Source organism: Lissotriton helveticus, chromosome 10 (assembly GCF_964261635.1).
Source record: "Lissotriton helveticus chromosome 10, aLisHel1.1, whole genome shotgun sequence".
Taxonomy (NCBI): domain Eukaryota; kingdom Metazoa; phylum Chordata; class Amphibia; order Caudata; family Salamandridae; genus Lissotriton; species Lissotriton helveticus.
Genome location: NC_136071.1, coordinates 490,427,002 through 490,450,695, shown reverse-complemented (window position 1 = coordinate 490,450,695; position 23,694 = coordinate 490,427,002). Strand labels below are relative to the sequence as shown.

The 23,694-nt window shown below is 46.5% G+C and overlaps 1 protein-coding gene across 1 annotated transcript in view; it reads right to left on the bottom strand.

Annotated features, from left to right (window-relative positions):
- Positions 1–23,694, bottom strand: part of EME2 (essential meiotic structure-specific endonuclease subunit 2) — a 175,961-nt gene that overhangs the window by 35,302 nt on the left and 116,965 nt on the right. The gene's annotated exons all lie outside the window — the stretch shown is intronic.

The following is a 23,694-nucleotide window of genomic DNA, read 5'->3' as shown; positions in this document are numbered from 1 at the left end:
GCACAAAAACTAATCAACAATACCATTTACACCGAGTTCTGTCACCAAAGCTTTTTGAGTTCTGCGAATACCTGTTCTATGCTAAACGATAATATATCTGGGCCCACGAGTACCAGCCTGTTGGGTGCTAGAACCTCTGTTACAGAGTTTGAGAACCGGTCAGCAGAGCGCGCCATAAAAATAACACTTTAGTCATTATCATTATCACTGTGGAACGGCAGACAGGAAGGCCTTGTCCGAGGGAGCTGTGACTAACCTGGGGCAATGTATAAATTGTGCTGACAGTGATATGGCACCAATACAATAAATACCAGAGGAGGGAGTGAAGAGTTGGTGTCCTACATGAACGCCTATGGTGGATTCAACCTCCCCTTACAATTATTTATAAACTTAAGGATCCACCCATGAGGGATAGCGATGGAGGATATGGAACGATGGGAGCTCTTGGCATGGGGCACCGTGAGTGAAAAAGCAACTTTTTAAACCTTAAATGTCAAAATATTTGTAGGGAAGCAAAGATTCCTTCCTGACGCCCGAAGACTATGTAATGGACCAAGCTCTGCAACTGCGACGCCTCTGGCTGGTTTTGGGCGCACAGATGGGGAACTACTGCCCTACAATGTTGTGCTTAGTAAAGGCAAAGGAGCCTCTGCAGTCAATACTGGGGTGCTTTATGTCTTTGCCAACAAGCATGAGGCACCAGAACTATGCACGAGGCCAGGAGACCCAGAAACCTCAGAACCATCAGGGCTGGAACAAGGACGGAAAGGCCTAAAAAGCCACTGTGTCCAGGAAGGGCCCCCCCCATAAAGGTAATTTTCTGCATGGGTCGAATATGTATATTTTGCTCATAAAATATGCACGTGGCAAGTAGTATCTAAACTTCTCTAGAGAGAATATCGACATGGTCTGCTGATGTCTGGCTAAATGAACACCCTGATGAACCCAATGGTATGGTATAATTGCATGCCAGCTAGGTATTCTACAGATATTTCCTACTAGCTGACTAACATGACAGGTGGAGATGGAACTAAAGTTGCTTTCTGGACGTCGCAGAAAGCAAGGAGGAAGAATAGGGCTGCTGTATCTGTCCACGCCCTGCGCCACCACCCCTTCCTTTGAGGCCATGAAAGGACTAGACCGGTTGATGGACATGTTGTAAGGACTGTCTATGAAAGTAGGCAAGGTCTCTCTAGTAACCTCAGAAGTTCATGATACTCCTGATGAATCTGTTGAGCAGGAAAAAGAAAGCCCAAAAAGCACGCCATATCTTTGAGGTCAAGGAACCATTCCAGGACCAGGGCAGAACCTGCTTTCTCTCCAAAGAGTCTGGCTCCATTAAAAGGCATGCTCATCAAGGAAGCTTGGACCTCTCAAAAGCCAGTAGCATGACTCCAAGTGGGGTGATGGATAACAACACTGTTGGGGTTACACAATCTGTAGTGTCCATACTGGCTCTCACAATGTATTAAGCCACATCCTGGACGTCATGTACAGGCTGCGCAAAGGAGTTCTTGATCACCACAGGGAGGACAAGCAAAGTCCATATATCAAAAGGCGTGTGTCTGTAACAGCACAAGAGGCACAAAGTGTTAAGAACCAGAGCTAGACTGGGGGATAAAAAAACAAAAAAACTATTTTGATCAAAGCATCAATATTTTGATTCCCTGTCCCGTGGAGCAGTAAAAAGGCATTAGGATTCATCATTGTCATGGATGCCGGAACAACAAGACTTTGGATGCTGTATTAGAAAGGATGGGTTCCCAGGAACCAGCATGTGGTGCCAAGCAATTTGGAGGCTCACAGGTAGAAGAGAATAAGGTTTCGAACATGCAACCATGAGGGACTCGCTCAGGGCATTGTTAAACAGCAGCAACATATCAGATGTCCATGGCCAAGGCTGCAGAATCTCAGTCAGCAGTCTTGCATTAGGCTCCACTGTGGATAATTGCAAGATCTCTGCGGCTCTGCACACTATCACAGCAAAGAAAGTAGTGGGCACCATGGGTTAACTAAATTCAGCCAATTATTAAGACAAAGGATTTTAATTACCTAGGTCTCATGTTTTATGAAACAATGCACTGTGAAATATTAATAACTCAGAGGTCCCAGGGGATGGAGGCTTCTTGCAAATCAATTTTTAGGTTCGCCAGGAAAATAGGACACAAGACCCTAAAAGAAATGATTATGCTTTTTTAAGCAAAATCCTTAGCGCGGGTTCCTTTTGATGCAGAATAGGGGGCAGAGAATAAATGTTTAGACAGGTTACTAGTGGCGCCTAAATCTATCCCAAGTTTCAGAACTCATAACAAACTGTTGGTAGGTTTTTTTAGAAGATACGGTAGGCCTGGCTCCTATTCAACTGTGGATTAAAATTTGGTACACTTCCTGAATTCAGCTTCACACGAAGAATAGTGGAAGACTGTCTTGAGCAGAGCAACATGATAGCCATCCCATGGCTCAAGTATATTAAAAATACTCTTCAAGACCTGGGATTGAACAAGCTTTTTGAAGAACCCGATAAGATTAAGTCCACATATTAAGAGCCAGGTGAAGGAAAAGTTTCTCAAATACAAAGAGGAAGTTCGTTTTAAGAAAGTTTTGGACCTGGTACCGGTCCAATCATATGTGCCATTGTCAACTACCAATGGTATGGAGTCCTATTCTGCGCTGCGCTAATTTTCGCGTTGTGCGGGCGCACGCCCACCGTGACGTCGGACGGCCGGGGGCCGTTCGAAGCACACAAGGGGTTAACATGGGTAAAGGTGCCGGAGTTTAGATTTTATCTCACACAGCTAAGAGGGATTAAGATACGTTTTGTAGTGGCCTTTTTTGTTACAGGCCATTGGTTTCCCTCATTATCGTATTGCCCGTGCGATGGATAGTCACACCAGTCAATCAAGCACTTTATCCTCTTCTGCATTCTGTATACCTCTTTTAGAATACGGTTTTTACGCCCAGTTCTTAGTTTTCAAACATTAACATTCGCTTTTTGACTGCCTAACACTTTTTAATTGCATAAAGTTAAACTGGGGGCATGACAAACATAGCCTGTTGCTGATACATTTTTATAGCAAAGCGAGACATTTTTACACAAGATTTTAACATCTTGAAAACGAGACTGGCAACACATTATTTCTTCAGCAAAAACTTTGTTTATCAGGGACCCCAGAAAAACAGAGTTGGATACTTTTTCTCCAACATCACAACCATGTTTATTAATTTTTTGTTCAAAGAATCCCTTTACGCAACCTGAGCATCTAGTTAAGGGAAGGCAGAAGAGTTATGAATTTAGGGAAGATACTTTAGCATGAGAACTAGTGTTACATGGAAGCAACTTTTCCTATATGCCTCCACCCATGCTGAATGTGGGTTGGTTGAATAGGAGAAACAGACTGGATCCTTGTGGGTTAGAATACTCAAAAAGAGCCTACACTGCTGGTCAAGTTCCGATGGAACACAGACCAGCATCCAGATCGATACAAACAGACTGCGTGTAGGAGTCTAGGAAAATTAGACATCTAGCTTAAAATGCAGGAGGGTCACAAGCTCCACTCACAATGGTACCTCTTGTCAACCCTATGCAACACACAATGAAGCCCTGACCTTCGCCAGTGACAAAACACTGTAGAGCAAGCCATGAAGTCCTCACCTTTGCCAGTGACAAAACACTGTTGAGCAAGCCGGACATGAAGTCTAACGTAGAGCTAAGGAGACACTGGTAGTAATCAGAAGAACCTGCTAGCACCTTTAGTTTGATCAGATCCAAATATAGTAATGGTTAAAGAACTTGCATTCTAAATAATTCAACAAATTTCAGTGTGAATGCAAACCGGGAGGTTTGAGGTTTTATTCCAAGTTAATGTAATTTCTGTCTATGCTTAGTCTTAGCTTAATCCAAAAATTACATTTTTCGTGGAGAAAAAAAACTCATGCACCCCAAATGACCCTTTCATCCAATATTTCTACAGTGGCCAATTCTGTAAGATTTACATGTGCTTCCAAATTGTGAAGGCAAGTGGACTGCAGCACAGTTAGCTAAAGTCATTTGTCCAAGTTCCCACAATGTTATCTAATGGGGAAGCCGAATTGATTACATTTTATTTCAGTTATATGCACTACTGTTATATTGCACTATCTTTGTTTTATTTGGCAAAAAGCAGCATATAAATTCAATATAGGAATGACATTTTAGCAAAGCACTCAACAAAGCTATCCTGCAGAAAAATTACATAGCTCTTTCCATGCTTATCAAACGAACAGATCTTACGTTAACAGGGTTGGGGCCAGTGGGATATGCAAACTATGCATTAGTCAGTAGCCAAGCTTTTGCACAGCTTCTTTCAACAAGGTGATGGAATACCATCTACTGGAATAGGAGTGTTCTTGGTGGCAGCATTCTGCTTAGAGTGGTCTCACCTGAGTGAATGTAGCAAGGAAGTGGAGAAGGCTCAGTCCATCTGACACTTTCTTCACTTCCTTTTGGTATCTTCTAGCTTTGTTCCCCGAAGGCCAAGAAGTTGACCCCCAGAATTTCATTCAAGTGCACCCAATGCATAATACTGTTCCTCAGGAACATAATGACTTTGCCATTGTTTCTTGTCTTTATGGATGGTTAGCTAAGACTCACTGGTAGAAACACCTCAACTCTCCACCTTAGTTTGCCAACTCTAAATTACCTTTCGGAGTCACACACCAGTGAAGAAGAAGCAGTGGGAACATTTGCTGGCATGCAAACTTCAATAATGTGCTTTTCTTACATAAATGAATTCTCAAAAATCCGAACACATCCAGTTATCTGAATTTATATTTAACTTTATCTACATTGAACACGATATTCCTGATTTGGATCATACTCTGCTTCCAATCTTACAAGGGTCTGTCAGACACTGTTTCTATTCCACGTATTTACTTAATTCCTCAAAAAATATAAGGCAATGCCAATCCTTAGATACAATTTGTTGGTCAAGCTGGTAGAGTAAGGAATATTTTACTTACCCAGTAGGCATCTGTTTGTGGCATGTAGTACTGTGCATTCAAATCTGTACATTCACATGCTAAGAGTAATCCTGCCATCTTCTGTTGGGCTAGGATGTGTGTAAATTGTTTTTCTTCTAAGAAAGTATTTAAAGTCACAAGGTAGTGTGGCTCTTCCTCTTGCTGGCAATGAGCATGGTCATCGACTCCATTGATAGATTGTTATCCCATGTGGCGGGTGAGGATGAAACCTGAAAGAAAGCGCGGTGTATAGAGATGTCTATGTGAAATAAGATTGTTATAGTAACTGTAACAGACACAGGCATTTGAAGAGGAGGGTGGGTGCATGTGAATGTACTGCACTATATGCCACAAATAGATGCTTCCTGGGTAAGTAACATTTTTGCTGTAGCTACACATGTTTAGCATAGAATCTAAAATTCCTCCTTAAGTGGTGGCTAGCCTGTGGGAGTCACAGCTGTTTGAAATCGTATACGTAGAACTTCTTGGCCCACATTGGCACTGTAGACAATGTAGCTGCTTTAGCCTTGTATCTACTTTACCTATGTCAGCTATAGGTATATTGCCTAAGAAAGCATTGAAGCTCCCTTTTTGCGAGTGGCGTGAGCTCTAAGAAGAATTGGTAAAGTTGTTTTAGCTTTAGCATAGCATGTTTGGATGCATTTAATAATTGATTGTGCAAAGCCTGCTTTAGAAATGGCCTTTTCTTTAGGAGGTTTTGTGAAAGAAAAAGTTGTGTTTTCCTAAATGACTAAGTCCTGTCAATGAGGTACATGAGAGCTCATTTTACATCTAACGTGTGCAAAGCCCTTTCTGAAACTGACCCAGGTAGGGGGGGGGGGGAAGACTTGAAGTTCAATAGACTGATTATGGTGAAATTGTGAGACCTCCTCTGAAAGAAATTTGGGTTTGGTGTGAGGTAAAACTGTATGTTATGTTATGTTAAAATTTGTTTTATATAGCGCTCAGCTACTCCGAGGAGTGTCCCGGCGCTAGAAAAAAAACACAAAGCGGTACAGAGCGGAGGAGCCAGACAGAGAAGAAACTACTGGACAAATAGCCAAGATTTGAGGTTCTTCCTAAATGCCAGAAGGTTGACATTAGTCCTCAAAGACAGAGGCAGGGCATTCCACAGCAGTGGCGCCAAGTGTTGGAAAGAACGGCCGCCACACCGGGCCCGCCTGATAGTTGGAACAGTGGCCAGGGCGAGAGAAGCTGATCTGAGTGCCCTCGAAGGCTGATAGAATTCCAACCGTTTACGGATGTACTGAGCGCCAGTACCGTGAAGTGCCTTGAAAGCCAGAGTAAGCGCTTTAAAGATGATGCGCTTTCTGATAGGCAGCCAATGCAAAGTTTTTAAAAGATCACTCGCACTCGATCTCCTATGGAGTCCAAAGATGGCCCGCGCTGCCGAGTTTTGAACAATTTGGAGACGCGTTAGGAGGAAGTCCGGGAGGCCAAGGTAAAGCACGTTGGCATAATCCAACCGGGAACCAATCAGTGCCTGCACTGTGATTCTTCTGTGATCCAGAGACAGAAAGGGCAGGAATTTCCTGAGCATTTTCAGGAGGCCAAAGCATTTACCCACTAGGCCGAGCACCTGCGGTTTCAATGACAGATCCGCATCAACCTGCACTCCCAGATTCTTGGCTACTACTGAGGCTGCAGAAGGGGGAAACATGGCCTTCGGCCACCAGGACTTCCAATTCGGGCCTGAAGGACATCCGAAGAAAAGCACCTCCGACTTATCGGAGTTACACTTAAGGCTGTTCCGCTGAAACCATTGGAATACATCCTCGAGACACCCGCGGATGCTCTCCCCATCGAAGTCCGAGTTTTTGTCACATGCGAAGAGAAGCTGAGTGTCTTCAGCATATGACACGATCCGGCTCCACGTGACTCCGCCAGTGCCGCCAGAGGGGCCATATAGATTTTAAAAAGAGTCGGGCTCAAAATCGAGCCCTGGGGAACTCCGACCTCCAGTGACGGCACCACGGCAGAGAAAGGTGTAACCCAGACCGTTATTTGGCGATCCGCTAGAAAAGACTCAAACCAATTGTACACCGTCCCCGTCAGACCAATCTCCCGAAGTCTTAAAAGGAGACGGCCGTGGGGGACGGTGTCAAAAGCCGCCGAGAAATCAAGCATTACGAGCATTGCTTTGCCTCCAGAGTCCAGGATTTCTTTAATGGACTCTGTGACTTCCAGCAACGCCGTCTCGGTACTCATATTGGACCGGAAGCCCGACTGTGACTGGTGCAGGATGTTATTAGTCTCCAGAAAGTTCGACAGGGTTTGGTGAGCGTGTTTCTCCGCAATCTTCGCAAAAGCCGGCAAAAGGGAGATAGGCCTATAGTTGGCATGGGCCAAGGGGCCCAAATTGGGCTTCTTCAGGAGTGGCAAAATAAGGGCTTGTTTCCAGGCCTGAGGGACCACCACTGAGCTCAGGGAAAGGTTAAGCAGTGGATTAACTAAGGGGTTAATGACTTGAGCGATATTGGCGCAAAATTTAGCCGGGCAAGGATCCAAAGGGGAACCGGACTTAAGTTTCATGAGAAGGTCAAGAGAGGCTTGTAAAGGGAGGGGAGGAAAACGTGAAAGAGTCGGAATCTCCTCAGCAGGAATCAGTGGTGGTGTCTCCACATCCTGAACAATCATCGCACCCTGAGATGAAAAGGAGGCCTGGATGGTTATAATTTTATTGGCAAAAAAGTCGGCTAGCTCCGAAACCCAGCTTTCAGAGTGAGAGCTCTTGGGCATACACAAAGAAGAAGAGGTAAATTCTTTCACGACCAGGAAGATTTCTTTACACGAGTTAGACGCTGCCTCTATTCTTCTTGCAAAATAGGACTTTTTTTCCAGAGTGATATCGCGGTGGTATTCCTTGATGGATTCCCTATATAACTCCTTAGCAGCTAGATCGTATTGTCGCCGTCAAGCTCTTTCTACTTTTTTGCAATGCCGCCGCTTCTCCGCCAAGGCAGGAGAAAACCAAGGGGCAGATGCCCGAGACGAGTTCTTATGGTCCGCACAGACCGGTGCAAGTTTGTCTAGTCGCTGAACAAGCCATGTCTGCAGATGTTCGAGATCGGTCTCCAAAGTACCTGATCGCAGGCATGGATGAAGGAGTAGCGCCTGCGCCAGCATGTCAGGAGAGACCAAATGGAGAGCTCTGGAGTTCTGCACAGGACGAACTAACCCACTCCGAGATGTTCTGTCAGTGTGGGTGATTTGAAAATTCACTAAATAGTGATCAGACCATAAAACAGGTAAAGGGGCGGAGGTGATTAACAGGACAGTGGAGAATACTTGGTCAAGCATATGGCCCTTGATATGGGTGGAGGCGGTAAGACGCGGAAGGAGACCCAGCGAAATGGCAGTGCCACTGAGTTTAATGGTGTCTGCCGCCTCCTCCATATCCATATGAATATTAAAATCGCCCAAAAGCAAACAGTGCTGTGTCTTAATGCAAAGGGCAGAGATCACTGAGTGAAGCTCTTCATGGAACGAGCCCATGGGACCTGGAGGTCTATAGACGAAAAGGCCGGAACATGATTGATACGGGGACAGTGCCAACGATAAACCCAAGGTTTCACACCCCTGAATATCGGCAGTGGGAGAGATAGAACAAGCCACACGCTTATCCACTATCAACGCCACACCACCTCCCCTACCTTTAATTCTGTCCTTTCTAAAAATTACATAGTCAGGAGGGAGTGCCGTGGCTAAGTCAGGGGCCGAACAATCCCCTAACCATGTTTCAGTCAGGAAAAGACAGTTAGGCTTGGTGTCAGACAGCAAATTATAGATATCTAGAGCATGTTTTCCCAGCGACCTAGTGTTAAGAAGTAAAAAGGTGCTCATGTCAGGGATTGATTGCGAAGTAGAGATGGAACCATTATTTGGAAGCCATCTACAGTTAGAACAACGCCTATTGACCCGACGACAAACAGGAAATACAATGCTACAGTTTTTACCCTTATTCCTAAGCGCCAAAAGCTCATCGCGGGGGTATGTAATCATTTTCCTCCCGGACATGGTCGCCTCGATCAGGGCTCGACAGCTCCAGTCCCAGTCCGCCTCCGGGACGCTGACGGGCGCAGATGGGCTTTCCTTAGGTGCTCCTTTGGCGCGGGACAGGCGCGTCCGCTGAACGCGTCCGCTGCGCGGAGCCCCCCGTCTAAATTTATAGTCCCGCCCGTGAGTCCGCAAGCCTTCCTCACCCAAGATGGCCGCAGTGCTAGTGCGCAGCATCCCCGTCCCTCAATGCCCCTCAGCTCGTAATCAGCTGAGAAGGGAGCGCCCAGATCAAGTCGGCAACAGGGTAGCAGAAAGAAGCGGTGCGATAACGAAGGGAAACAGGTAGGTGCTCGTTAGCCCCCAGGAGTTGGAACCGAGCGCACTGCCTGCGAGTAGAGTGATAGGAAGATCTCCCGGCTTTTCGCCTCAGTAGAGAAAGATGGGGCGAGAGCAAGGTAGTACAATTAAAAAAAATGGCACGGGCCACATATACAAAGCAGCAACATTTTAAAAGCAACACAGATTCACAATTCACAATTCTCCAGATGGGTTTTAAAAAGAGTTTTAAAAAGTGCCGTCCGAACAACTCTCTCCACCAGGCACCCGCCCTGGAGTCGCGCTAGTGTAGGTCTAACCAGAACTCAACAGGGACACTAAATTTATAGTCCCGCCCGTGAGTCCGCAAGCCTTCCTCACCCAAGATGGCCGCAGTGCTTGTGCGCAGCCTCCCCGTCCCATAATGCCCCTCAGCTCGTAATCAGCTGAGAAGGGAGTGCCCAGATCAAGTCAGCAACAGGGTAGCAGAAAGAAGCGGCGCGATAACGAAGGGAAACAGGTAGGTGCTCGTCAGCCCCCAGGAGTTGGAACCGAGCGCACTGCCTGCGAGTAGAGTGATAGGAAGATCTCCCGGCTTTTCGCCTCAGGAGAGAAAGATGGGGCGAGAGCAAGGAAGTACAATTAAAAAAATGGCACGGGCCACATATACAAAGCGGCAACATTTTAAAAGCAACACCGATTCACAATTCACAATTCTCCAGATGGGTTTTAAAAAGAGTTTTAAAAAGTGCCGTCCAAACAACTCTCTCCACCAGGCATCCGCCCTGGAGTCGCGCTAGTGTAGGTCTAACCAGAACTCAACAGGGACACTAAATTTATAGTCCCGCCCGTGAGTCCGCAAGCCTTCCTCACCCAAGATGGCCGCAGTGCTTGTGCGCAGCCTCCCCGTCCCTCAATGCCCCTCAGCTCGTAATCAGCTGAGATGGGAGCGCCCAGATCAAGTCAGCAACAGGGTAGCAGAAAGAAGCGGCGCGATAACGAAGGGAAACAGGTAGGTGCTCGTCAGCCCCCAGGAGTTGGAACCGAGCGCACTGCCTGCGAGTAGAGTGATAGGAAGATCTCCCGGCTTTTCGCCTCAGGAGAGAAAGATGGGGCGAGAGCAAGGTAGTACAATTAAAAAAATGGCACGGGCCACATATACAAAGCGGCAAAATTTTAAAAGCAACACAGATTCACAATTCACAATTCTCCAGATGGGTTTTAAAAAGAGTTTTAAAAAGTGCCGTCCAAACAACTCTCTCCACTAGGCATCCGCCCTGGAGTCGCGCTAGTGTAGGATCCCTTTGTACTTGAAAGAAAGGTTCTTCTAATATTAGAGCCTGAAACTCACTGACACGTCTAAGCGAAGTATAGCGACCAAGAATGTTGCCTTCCAGGATAAAAACTGGAGGGGGTAGGAGTGGAGGGGCTAAAATGGAGGGCCCATAATCTTGTTAATACAATATTGGGATTACATGTGGGAGCTGGTGGCACACTAGGAGGAATGACTTTTAATACCTACCAGGAAGGCCTTGTTGACTGAAATTATGAATAGGGAAGAGTGTTGCCTATTCTGTAGGTATGTGGCTACTGCAGCTTGATGTAGCCTTATGGATGTATACGCTAAACCAGAGATGTGCAAAAGAAATAAGTAGCAGACAATGTCTTGTACTTTGTCTGCAAATGGATCAATATGTTTCGAATGACGATAGCCCAAAAATATTTTTAATTTAGCAGCGTAAAAGGCCTGAGTAATAGGTCTGTATGCATCTTTGAGAATGTCCATACATTGTTGCATATATTGTTGTGGGAGACTGAAGTAACCAAATTCTAAGACCTCAGAAGCCAGATTAGTAGTTTGTGGGGAACTGCTGACTGAGGAGTGTGGTGAACCATGGTCAGTTTTGTTCATGTGGGAATGACTAGGATGAGAGCTGTCTGCCGAAGTTTACGAACCAGAAACGGAAGCAGTGGAAAAGGCGGAAAAGCATATTCAAATATCCCTGACCAACTCATCCATAGTGCGTTGCCCCTGGACTGTGGGCGTGGAAACCTGGAGGGCGAAATTTGGGCATGTAGCATTTGTGTGGCGAAGAGGACTATTTGTAGTTGTCCCCAACTCTGGAAGTTTTGGTGGAGGATTTGCGGATGGAGTTCCCACTTGTGGACTTTTTGGCGCATCCTCGTGAGATCTACAAAGTCGTTGTCCACTCCCGGTATGTACTCCATTAACAGGTGAATGTTATGTCGAAGATCCCACCTCCAAATGGCCTGGTCTAAATGAGAAACCTGAGGGGACTTGGCGCCTTCTTGCTTCAGGAGATAATACATGGCTGTCATGTTGTCCGTTTTGATGAGGACTACTTTGCTAATGATGTGAGAAAGGATGGCTTTTTGGTGCTAGGTGAACAGCTAGTAACTCCAGGTGATTTATGTGGAGGTGGTGCTAACTTGATGCCCAGTGTCCCTGGACAGTGAGATGTTGCCAATCCACTCCCCATCCCGTAAGGGAGGTCTCCATTGTTATGATTCTTTGCGGAACTAGGTCTTGGAAAGGCCGACCTTTTAAACGCTTGTTGGTGTTTCACCATTGCAGAGAATGCCAAGGTTGACGGCCTACCAACGCTAGATCTGTCCATTGACCCTATGATTGAGACCATTGGTGTGCTAAGCATTCCTGAAACGGAGGCATGTGTAATCTGGCATGAGGTACCTTGCCTATACATGAAGTCATCATATCGAGGAGACGCGTGACTGTTTTCACCATTACCTGTTGACCTGGATGGAATTGGACAATGAGTGCCTGGAATGACCATCCGGGTAATATTTTGATAAGCTTTTCCCAGTTGAGAGTTGAGAATCGCTTCTAGGTAAGGTTAGATCTGAAGGGGCTAGATTTTAAGGCGCTAATAGTAAAACCTAGTTCGTGCAGTAGGTTTATAGTGACTGGAGTGTGTTGGTAACACTTTTGACAAGTCATGCTTTTGATCAGTCAGTCTTCTAGATATGAAAAGACATGTATGCTTTGTCTACGCTGGTGAGAAGTCACTACCACAAGACATTTGATGAAGACTGAGCGCTGTAGTGACCGCAAAGGGGTGCACTTTGAACTGGAAATGCTGACCATTTATTAGAAACCCTTGATATCGGCGATGTGCTGGGTAAATAGGAATATTAAAGTAGGCATCCATAAGGTCGAGTGCAGCGATGAAGTCGCCTTGTAGTAACAGCGGGATATCTTGAAGAGTGACTATGTGAAAATGCTCTGAGAGAATGTACTGGTTTAGGGATCTGAGAATTGCAAAAAGAACAGATAACGGACGGAAAACTAAACAAATCCAATATTCACCCCCAAGTCACAGATTTGGGTTAAATATATTGCTTTTTTGCACACCACGCCATTCCAGTTCAGAGCCAACCATATGCAAATCAGTCTTGCTCCTGCTCTCCAAGGGAACAGTCCAGCCCAAACTGCCAGGCCAGGTCCTCCCTGGACCAGAAACAAGCATCCTGGGACCGATTTTGGAGTATCACCCCTCATCAACTTGACTTGTTTGAATCTGGTGGCGTAGCAAGCACGGGACCCATGTCTGGGCATACCCTTACCACTTAGGGCGACAAATGCAAAAAGAGCATATGATGGGGGGAATGCTGAACAAATCAAACATTCACCCCAGCCAACTCTATTGACTGGGGTCAACTTCATTTTATTTGCACGCCTTGCCATTCCAGTTTAGACCCTAGTCCAGGCCGAACATCCAGGACAGGTCCTGAGGGGTCTGAGAACCAAGATTGGTCTGATGGACCTGTCCTTTTGGGAATACAGAAGTATAGTGAATAGATCATGTGCTCCGTTGATGGAGAGGGACGGGTTCCACAGCTACTTTTTTTGAGGAGTGCTTGTACTTCTTCCCTTAGCAACTGCTGATGTTGTGAGGAAAGTGTGTGTTTGTGAGGTGGAATGTTGGAAGGTATGGATGTGAGCTCCAGACGATAACCATTTTGGATAATATCCAACACCCACTGGTTGGAAGTGATGCTCCACCAGGCAGGAAAGAACTTTTGTAGTCAACCCCTACAGGTGTGGGGTGATCAGGGAGAATGAGTGGCAAGTCAGAGTTTGGTGTTTGTAGTGGATGGTTTGGTAAATCTGCCTTTGCCTCTGGAGTTGTTACACTTATATGAGCCTCAGTAGTATCCTCTAGGTGAGGTGGTTTGAGCTTGTGGCCGCTGGTATGAGGTGGAGGTTTCAGAAGAGATAGTCTTAAACTCTCCACAGTAAGATTAATGGTGAAAGGAGCCACGGTGAGAAGATGCCTGCAATGCTCCCATGGCTTTGGCTGTCTCATTTTCTTTTTTGATTTTTGCTAGGTGGGCATCTACCTGAGGGCCAAATAGATGTCCCCCATTGAATGGGAGGGCCAGGACATTTAGCTGTACCTCAGGTTTAACCCTGAGACCCGAAGCCAGGCACGTCTGCATAGTAATAGGGTAGAGTTTATTCCTCTTGCTGCAGTATCAGCAGCATCAAGGGCACAACGTATAGTTGTGTTAGATATTAACTTACCCTCAGAAGCTATATGATAGACCTGTTTTTGCGTTCCTCTGGGAGGTATTGAAGGAGCTTCTCCATCTTGTGGGTGCCATCATACCTGAAGAGGAGGCAGAAAGAGTTTGTGATACACCAGTGATTATCAGATTCTGTGGCCACCCTCTTTCCAGCTGCATCAATCTTTTTACTTTCTCTATCTGGTGGAAGGGCTTCACCAGATGATTAGAAAATTGCTCTTTTATGTGCAGTTGCCCCTACTTAAGAGTCTGGTGGAAGTTGACCTTTGATATCTATGGGGCAACTAGGGGACACCTTATACTTTTTATCTACTGTTGGTGTTACAACCCCAGATCGGACCAGAACATTAAATATTATGAGGTGTGACGGAGCATATCCTTAAGGATAGGCAAATATTCTGTAGAACGCTGTATGGAGGAGAGTGTTTCAAATTAGTAGCCATCCTCAGGGGGCTCTGTAGGTAGGTGCACCTTATAAAAGGTGACAGCCCTACCAATTAAGTACAGTAAGCAGTAGTGTCATCTGGGAGAGATGTTATTTTAGGGTACAGATCCAGGTCTGTATTAGCTGGTGGGTCAGAGTCACGCATGTCCCATGGGTCATTCTGTGGTAAGATACTGAAAGTGTTCCCATCAGTTTTGCCGTCTAAGTAAGAATGCATGGACCCTTCAGGGGAATATGATACAGGGGCAGATGCCGAAGTAGGTGGTGAGGGTGAATGGAGTGGAGCCGGAAAAAGTGGTGGAATAATTTGCACAGGGCCTGTAGATTTGTCAATTATTTTCCTCTGTTTGGGTGGAGTGGGAACGCCCAAAGCTTCTTTAAAAGACAGCTGCCTGTTGGAAGGTTGTGAGAATCTCTGAGCACTCAATGAATCAATAATTTGTGAATGTTACAGCGTCCACTGTCCTTTATTTGAGCATCCGAATACTTTACATTGCCGTTGATCTGTTTAGTTCTTTGCAAACACATGTTTCGTCTGTTATTTTAAATTTAACATCAGTCTTCATTAGGGCCTCAAAAGTATTCTCCGAAATGTACACAAGAAAATGCTTGGTACTGGGTCCAGGCAACGAATTAGTAATCAAATATTCCAAAAGGATAATGCAACGACTAAACAGATAAACAACAATTTCAAGTGTTCAGATGCTCAAATAAAGGACAGTGGACACTGTAACAATCATAAATCATTGATTCATTGAGTGCTTGGAGTTTTTTGTAATATTGAGGAGAAGTTTCTTTTCCAACAGAGGAAAACTGGGTGGCTCTCCCTCCTCCCAGAGCACCAACAAACAAGATATATGGACAATAATTTACTCACCTTTGAAAAGATTTACCTTGGAACTATAGTGTGTTGTGTGCACCGATTCTCCCAGCCACCACCCTCTTGTTATAATTCTTGGATGGTTGTGCACCAGTGTGGGTGGGGTGGAGGGGGTGTCTTGTGATTATTTGGCCTGAGTCAGGATGGATCATAACATGCTTTTGCCGAGAGTCAAGTTCGTCTTGGAGTCTTTGATGCAATGGTCCCACAGACCCCGATCCATGGCCAGTTTTGCTGGATGCCGAAGTTCTCAGCTCCAATGCCAATGTCTTTGGCTCCAAAGATTTAAGCTCCAATGTGGTAGGTTTTGGTGTCAACAGCAATCAGTGTTTTAATTCGGAAGTTTTTGGCTCTGAAGCTCAATTCGATTCCGAAGCTGGGGTGGGCGACTCTGAAACATGCAGCTTTGATGGCTTTTTCGGCCTGAGCTAGGGTTGTGCGTGTCCAAAGATGGTGGTCTGAGCAGACCATGGCCCGAAGGCCCCAGTGGCCTGACAGTATGGTTAGGTCACTCTTAAATGGGAGGTCAACCCTATTTGGTGGTCTACTGGGGTCAATGTCGAGGTGGTGGAGACACAGTACTCACGACTGGTAGGGCAGGAGGGAGAACTTGCATATCAACTTCGGAGCAGGAGCTACATTCGGGGGAGAAGGTCCCTTCGTCCATGACGTCCCTTGTATGTGATGTTCTACTTGAAAGTTCTTGGGTCCAAAAAGTCTGGTGTATCGTCTGCACTCCTACAAATTATTTCGAGGCGTCGGGCCCAATGGTTGCGTAAAGTCTTTTTGGACCTGAAGGAGCGGCAAGCATTGCAGCTGACCTCGTCGTGTTCGGGGGAGAGGCATAGATTACACACCTGATGGAGAAGGGTACGAGGATATTTTGTGACGCAGAGGACAAAAACGAAAGGGCGTCCGTTCCATTACCGAGTGGACATGGTGGGGGGCGCCTAGGAATCAAAGTAAGGCCCAGACAAGCGAAGGTCCATGCGCAGCCGTGGTCAATGAGAGTCATTGACCCAAACAGAAGAGAGAGGGAGGGGACAGTGATTGATAACAATACTAACGGAAAGCAGGTATGAACCGAGAAAAGTGCACCACAACAGTGTTGAACTGGAATTGAGGAAGAAAACAAGTTACTTACCTGTAACTTTGGTTCCCCAGTATTGGTAACTTTCATAGATTCCCATGCTATGTATCATTCCCCCGTCGTCGGATTGGGAGCCTCGGTAAATAAAAAATACCATAGCAATAGGCACAAAAGAGAAAAATTAGGCCTAGGCCTCATCTCATTTTGTAGCTTATCCACCTCTTTGTGTAAAAGAGCCCAAACTTTCTGCAACAACCAATCAGCATAGCCTCACCCCATAGAACCCTCCTGAGAGAGCCTCAGAGCCTCAGATTTTCGTAGCCGTTGTGCAAAAGCCACTATCTCAGTAAAAAAGGCCGAGCTTTCCCAGGGGAGGAGGGTGGGCGCATGGAAATCTATGAAAATTACCAATACTGGGGAACCAAAGTTACAGGTAAGTAACTTGTTTTCTTGCCCCAGTATTGGAACTTTCATAGATTCCCATGCTTTGTATCAGAGTAGCTAGCAGTAAGCCATGAAAGCACATTTTGTTATAAGAATATTACCACCTTGCCACATAGATACTCACATTGGAAAAGCAAACATATATATACTTGTATTCTTAGCAAGGAATGTCACAAGTGATACAAAATGTGCATTACAGGAAGGAGGGATTGTAGGGAAAGCTCACCTCTCATTGAAAAAGATTCCTCAGGACTGCTTGTCCAACAGCTGCATCATCCTTCGTAGAGGAATCCAAGCAGTAGTGCTTCGTGAAGATATGCGTACTGCTCCACGTTGCAGCCCTGCAGATGTCCTTGATAGGGACTCCTGAAAAAAGAGCCACTGACGATGCCATTGATCTTGTGGAATGTGCATGGACTCTTCTTTCAAGCGGTTTGCCCGCTTGTTGATGACAGAATTGAATAGCACTGGAAATCCAGCGAGAAATGCTGTGTTTGGATAGCGGAAAAGCTTTCCGCCGGGCACTGTAGGATACGAACAGTTGTGAGGATTTTCTAAAAGTTTTCGTGCGTTCCAAATAGAACTTTAGACACCTTTGAACGTCCAAAGAATGCAAGGACCTCTCTGCTGGAGTTGTAGGTCGTGGGAAAAAAAACTTCAAAATTAAGGGTTCATTCAGATGGAAGTCACTTGGAACCTTCGGGATGAACTTTGGATTCGTCCGAAGGATGAGGACATCCCGTTTGAATTGCAGGAAAGGCTCCACAATTGTCAGAGCCTGGAGCTCGCTAATCCTTCTGGCTGATGTCAATGCGAACAGAAGAGCTAACTTCCAAGATAGGAATTTAAGGTCCGTTTTGTGAATGGGTTCAAACGGTGCCTTCATCAGCTGGGCTAAGACCAAATTAAGTTGCCAGACTGGTGGAGGAGGACGGACTGGAGGAAAAACCCTGAACAGGCCTTTCAAGAACTGCTTGACAATTCTAGCGGACCACAGCGAAGGACCTGAAGATGTCCGTCTGAAACTTGCGATGGCTGCCAGATGAACTTTCACAGAAGAATGAGCCAATCAGATTTAGCTAGCGACAGAAGATATGGCAAAATCTGATGCGGAGCTGAAGTGTAAGGGTGAAGGTGTTGCCTTCGACACCAGAGGCAGAACCTTTTCCACTTAGCTCTATAAGTTCTGTTCGTACTTGGCGCCCGAGCTTGAGACAAGATGTCCCTACACTCCTTGGTGAGGGTTAGATTGTGGAATTCCCTGTACTCAGGAGCCACGCTGTCAAGTGAAGTGAGCTCGGGTCCGGATGGAGCACCTGACCCTGAGACAACAGAGAAGGAACCGGTTGCAGGTGGATTGGATGGTCCTGAGAGAGCAGAAGGAGTTCCGTGTACCAGAACTGGTGGGGCCACGCCGGTGCAATCAAGATCATTCTGCACGGCTCCGCCTTGATTTTCCTGATCAATCTCGGGATTAGAGGTGTCGGAGGAAAAGCGTAAAAGAATGCGCCGTACAAGGCAATCGAAAGCGCGTTCCCCAAGGACCCCGGATGGTGATCCCAGCTAGCATAGTACCAGCATTTGGTGTTCTCCGGAGTTGCAAACAGGTCTACAGTCGGGGTTCCCCAGACCGAGAACACTTCCTCCAGAATGGTTTGGTTCAATTCCCATTTGTGGCTGATCGATTTCTGTCGACTCAGGGCATCCGCCGTAATATTGAGCGAACCTGCGAGGTGTTCTGCCTTCAGAGCAATATTGTGAAGAATCGCTCAATACCAAATCACTTGAGCTTCTTTTGAGAGAATCTTGGATCTTGTCCCGCCCTGCTTGTTGAAATAGTGCATGGCCGTTGTATTGTCCGTCCGGACCAGCACTGAACGTGTTCGAATTCGCGGCAGAAAAGCCTGTAAGGCTAACCTAATGGCTTTGAGTTCTAACAGGTTAATGTGGCACCTGCGGTGAATTGAATCCCAGTGACCACTCACGTGTAGCTCCTGGGGCACCGCTCCCCAGCCGTCTAACGAGGCGTCCGTGGTGATAACCATGGGAGAAGGAGGAAGTGTGAATCTTAACCCCTTCGCGATGTTGTCCTTCACCAACCACCACTCGCATGCTTTTTCCATTGCTGGTGTCACTGTAATCCTGTCGTCGAAAGAGCCCTCCGCTTGGCGCCATTGTTGGTCGAGCTGCTCCTGCAGAGGACGCATTCGCAGCCTGCAATGCGGAATCAATGGTATGCAGGATGAAATCGATCCGAGCAGAGACTTGTAAAGCCGTACTGACAGGGATTTCATATTCATCAAGAGGCGAGCCGATAACATCAATTTGTTTTGACGTTCTTCTGTTGGATACGCTTTGCAGCGTGTTGTGTCCAGCATGGATCCCAGGAACCTTGCAGTCCTGGATGGTTGAAGAACCGGTTTGTCGTTGTTGAGCTGAAGGCCCAGGTGGCTGAATAGTTGGATACAGGTCGAGATGGCCTTGGAAGTTCCCTGGAAAGATGGAGCCTTGACCAGCCAATCGTCCAGGTAGGGAAAAACTTCCAGAGATTGTTTCCTGAGGAATGCTGCCACCGGAGCCAACACCTTTGTAAATATCCTTGGCGCAGACCGGAGGCCAAAAGGAAGTACTTTGAACTGAAAATGGCTCTTGCCTACTGTGAAGCGCAAGTATTGTCTGTGAGCTGGGTGGATCGGCACATGGAAATAAGCATCCTCTAAATCCAGAGTTGCCATGTAATCTCCTGGATTTAGCAAAGGAGGAATATCCTGGAGAGTGACCATCCTGAAGGAGAGCTTGATGAGATAGGTGTTGAGCTCCCTTAGATCTAATATGGGGCGCCATTTTTCTGTTGTCTTGAGAACCAGGAAGAACCTGGAATAAAACCCTTTCCCCCTTTGTGAAAGAGGTACGGGTTCTATTGCCCCCTTGATGAAAAGCTGGTGGGCTTCGAGACGTAGCAGGGCCAGATGTTTGGACCCGTTGGCGCCTGGAGCTCTGTTCGGAGGAAGATGTTGAAACTCCAAAGTGTGGCCACTCTGAATGATATTTAGGACCCACTGGTCTGATGTAATAATTTTCCAACTCTTTAGACAATGAGAAATCCTTCCCCCCACTGATGTCATTGGAGGGGTAGGAACAGTAGAAAGAGCAGAGAGGCCGCTATTGTCCTTTAGAATGGTCTCGTCCTTGACGACCTTGGTGCCCTCTCTGCGGTTGGCGAGAGAAAGACGCCGACTGGCCTCGGCGTTGATTGGAGTATTGGGGCTTGTAAGATTGGGAGGATTGCGAGTAAGAAGAGTACCGCTTTTGGTTGCCACCTCTGTATGAGGAAAAACCTCTGCCCCTCGCACCTCTGAATGGAACCTTACGGTAATTTAAAGAGCCCAAGGACTTAGCTGTGTCCGTGTCCTTTTTCATACCTTGAAGGGCGTCATCCACATGCTTTCCGAAAAGCATGTCTCCATCGTATGGCAAATCCAATATCTTATTCTGGACCTCCTGGCGAAACCAGGTTGCCCGCAGCCAGCCCTGACGTCGTAAAACAGCCGACCCCGCCAGGGCACGAAAAGCAGTAGTAGCTATGTCCATAGCACAATCAATCACCTCCGAAGAGGAACGCTCTCCTTCCATCAAAACCTTCCTGGCATCATCCTTTGCAGCCTCTGGAAGCTGGTCCACAAATGGGGACAAATCGCACTACATCTGGCGATCATACCTGCCCAAGATGGCAAGAGCATTCGCAGCTCGAACTAAGACACTGGCCATGGACGAGAATCTTTTGCCCACATTGTCCAGACGTCTCCCTTCTTTGTCTGGCGGTGTTGTCAGTGGAGTTGATGGGTTTTAAGACCTACTCTGGGCCGCTTGGGAAATAACGGAATCCGGTTTCGGTTGCCCAAGTAGGCAAGCTGGGCTGCCCTCTGGTGCTTTATCCTTCTTCTCCAGCCGGGGAAGAACAGGGATAACTGTCGCCGGATTTTGCATGACTTTAATGCCTTCCGACCATACGTGCTCAATTATTAGGATAGACCGAATGGACTTTTTGTAAGATTCTTTAAAGTCATAAAGGAAGCAGTCTGTCTGAACCGTAGTAATCGGCAGGCCAAATCTCTTAGACGCCCTCTCCATAAGGTTATGGAAACCTCCAATATCAGCTGGAGGGTAGGTAGCAGTATCCGGTACCGGAGCATCCGGATCCTGAAGGTCATCATCATCATCAAAGTTTCTATCCGGATCCTGAAGAGGATCTTCTTGAAGATTGTCATCAGAGGAGACATTGTCATCCTGAACAGGCGCAACCTCTTGCAAAGTTTCCGGCTCTGGAACTTGTGAAACCACAGGCGTCACTGCAGCCGCAGAAGTAGCAGGAATAGACGGAGTAGGAGGACGCTCCGGTTGTACTGTTGTTTGCGTAGGAAATCTGTTCCTATAGTCTTGCAACATTAATTGCAAATCCGAAATCAGAGAAGACGGCATCGCCACCATGTCCTGATGTAAAGCCTGTGGAGGCCTGTCCTGTTGGACATATTGGCGCTCTTCATCATAATAGTATTCCAAATCTGTATCTTGACATTTTACATTTAAGTCCGATGGGCTGTAGGCATCGCCATAAGGCCCATTATCATCCTCGTCGGACTCCTCATCCAATAGTAGAGTGGGAGGCAATGGTGTTATTTTTTTTTTTTCCAACAACAAAAGGAACTCGAGGATGGACGATATTTAAATGGGGTCCAGTGTACGTGTCCAGGACAAGAGCGCACAGAAGGGTACAAAGTTCCCCGGGGGGGGGAGGGAAGGGGGGAGGTTTGGTTTTACTTGAGTAGAGAGAAAATCATACAGTGTGCAGTCAAGGAACTAAGTAGTTCCTCTATCGGAATTAGAGAGCCTCACACACCCAGGGCGTTTAGGTGTGGAACACACCCTGACCGTAGGGTGTCCAGTGTCATCATTGGCTCACTGCTCCTCGTCAGACCGGCGCTGCAATGTCTGACGGGGTGCATGGATGCACCCTTTTGACTGAGGTCTTTTATTCCTTGCCGATGGTGTGTATGAGTCAGAAGGAAATAAGTGTAGTCGGTGTGAAATGTATGGATGTTAAAAAAGGGTAACCAGTCCACAATAGGATTTATTAGCGTGGCTGCTTCCCTGATTAAAAGGGGGACGAGGAGCAGTGAGCCAATGATGACACTGGACACCCTACGGTCAGGGTGTGTTCCACACCTAAACGCCCTGGGTGTGTGAGGCTCTTTAATTCCGATAGAGGAACTACTTAGTTCCTTGACTGCACACTGTATGATTTTCTCTCTACTCAAGTAAAGGCAATGGTGTTACCCACCTAGGAGAAGTCATCTCCGGTGTTATTTGTTGCTTTTTTATTGAAATGCGGACTTTTTGGATCGTCGACGGACTCGTCGTCGACGGTAACATCGGTGTAATCGTCGTCGGTAGGACCGTCGACAGAACTGTCGACGGAGAAGAAGATCTCATCGACGGTGTCGTCGACGAGCTCGTCGTCATCAACATCTTAGCCGTCGTCGTCGTCGTCGCCCCGCCTTCGACACTACCTTCGTCGTCATAATCGTCGACGTCGAGAATGTAGACACCATCGTCGACGAGCAGGGAACAGGCACTTTAAACGTCGACGAGGCTAACAAGGCTGCCGTCGTCGACGAAGTCACCGTCGACGGAACCGTCGACGGAGCCATACGAGTACTTTGATCTTTCTTAGAAGCTGTCGTCGACGTACCTGCTGATTTCGTCGTCGACGGACGCTGAGTCTTGTCAGGTCTTCCTTCCTGAGGGACAGTAGAAGGTTTTTTGCTCTCCTTCTCCTTCTGAGATGGTGGAGAAGTAACAGAAACAGCTTTTTTCACTCTTTTGGTTGTTTCTGACTCTGCTGTCTGTTCCTGCCTCTCCTTTTCACCTCGGTGAGGAGATTTAATGGGACTAGCCCTTTCAGACCTATCAGAGATCTTTTCCAAGGCTTTGACAGGTGGCTCAGTAGAAGTAGAAGGGGATGACCTACCCCTTTTTCTGGATCTTCTGGAGGACGCAGCTGAAGAAGAGTCCTCATCGTCTGATGAAATTACCTCCTTACGAGACTTCATCTTCTGTAGCCAAGTTAACAGACGGCCCTCTCTGTCCCTTAAAGTCTTTGTGGAGAAAGTCCTACAGATTTTACAATCTGTGGCCTTGTGGTCAGGGTACAAGCAGTAGATACAGTCCTCATGCTTGTCCTCCACAAACAGCCTCTTTTTAGAACATGTATCACAAGCTCTAAATAAAGCTTTCTTCTCCTTGTCAGACATTTTGATTTTGAAGAAAAAAGTAATAGAATCCAAGTAGTAGAGAAAAAACTGAGCTGAGCTCAGAGGAGACTCCCTAGCACAACGTGCGGTAGAAAAATCTGAGTCTCTGAGGATCTCTCAGGAGGGTTCTATGAGGTGAGGCTATGCTGATTGGTTGTTGCAGAACGTTTGGGCTCTTTTACACAAAGAGGTGGATAAGCTACAAAATGAGATGAGACCTAGGCCTAATTTTTCACTTTTGTGCCTTTTGCTATGGTATTTTTTATTTACCGAGGCTCCCAATCCGACGACGGGTGAATGATACAAAGCATGGGAATCTATAAAAGTTCCAATACTGGGGCAACACACGTCCGAACTAGATGGCGGATGATAACATTCTAACAATGGAGTCGATTACTATGCCAATTACCAGCAAGAGAAAGAGTCACACTACCTAGTGAGTCGAAAGACTTTCTTCGAAGAGAAACATCTTTCACTCATCCAAGCCCATACATGTCTCGAACATCCTTTTCCAAATGGATACTGGTTGTCTTAACATTCACTTGGTACTACTCACCAAAACAGCCACATAAAATCTCAAAGAGTCTGTATGCCAGAGGGCTCCTAATTACTAACCCTCTAA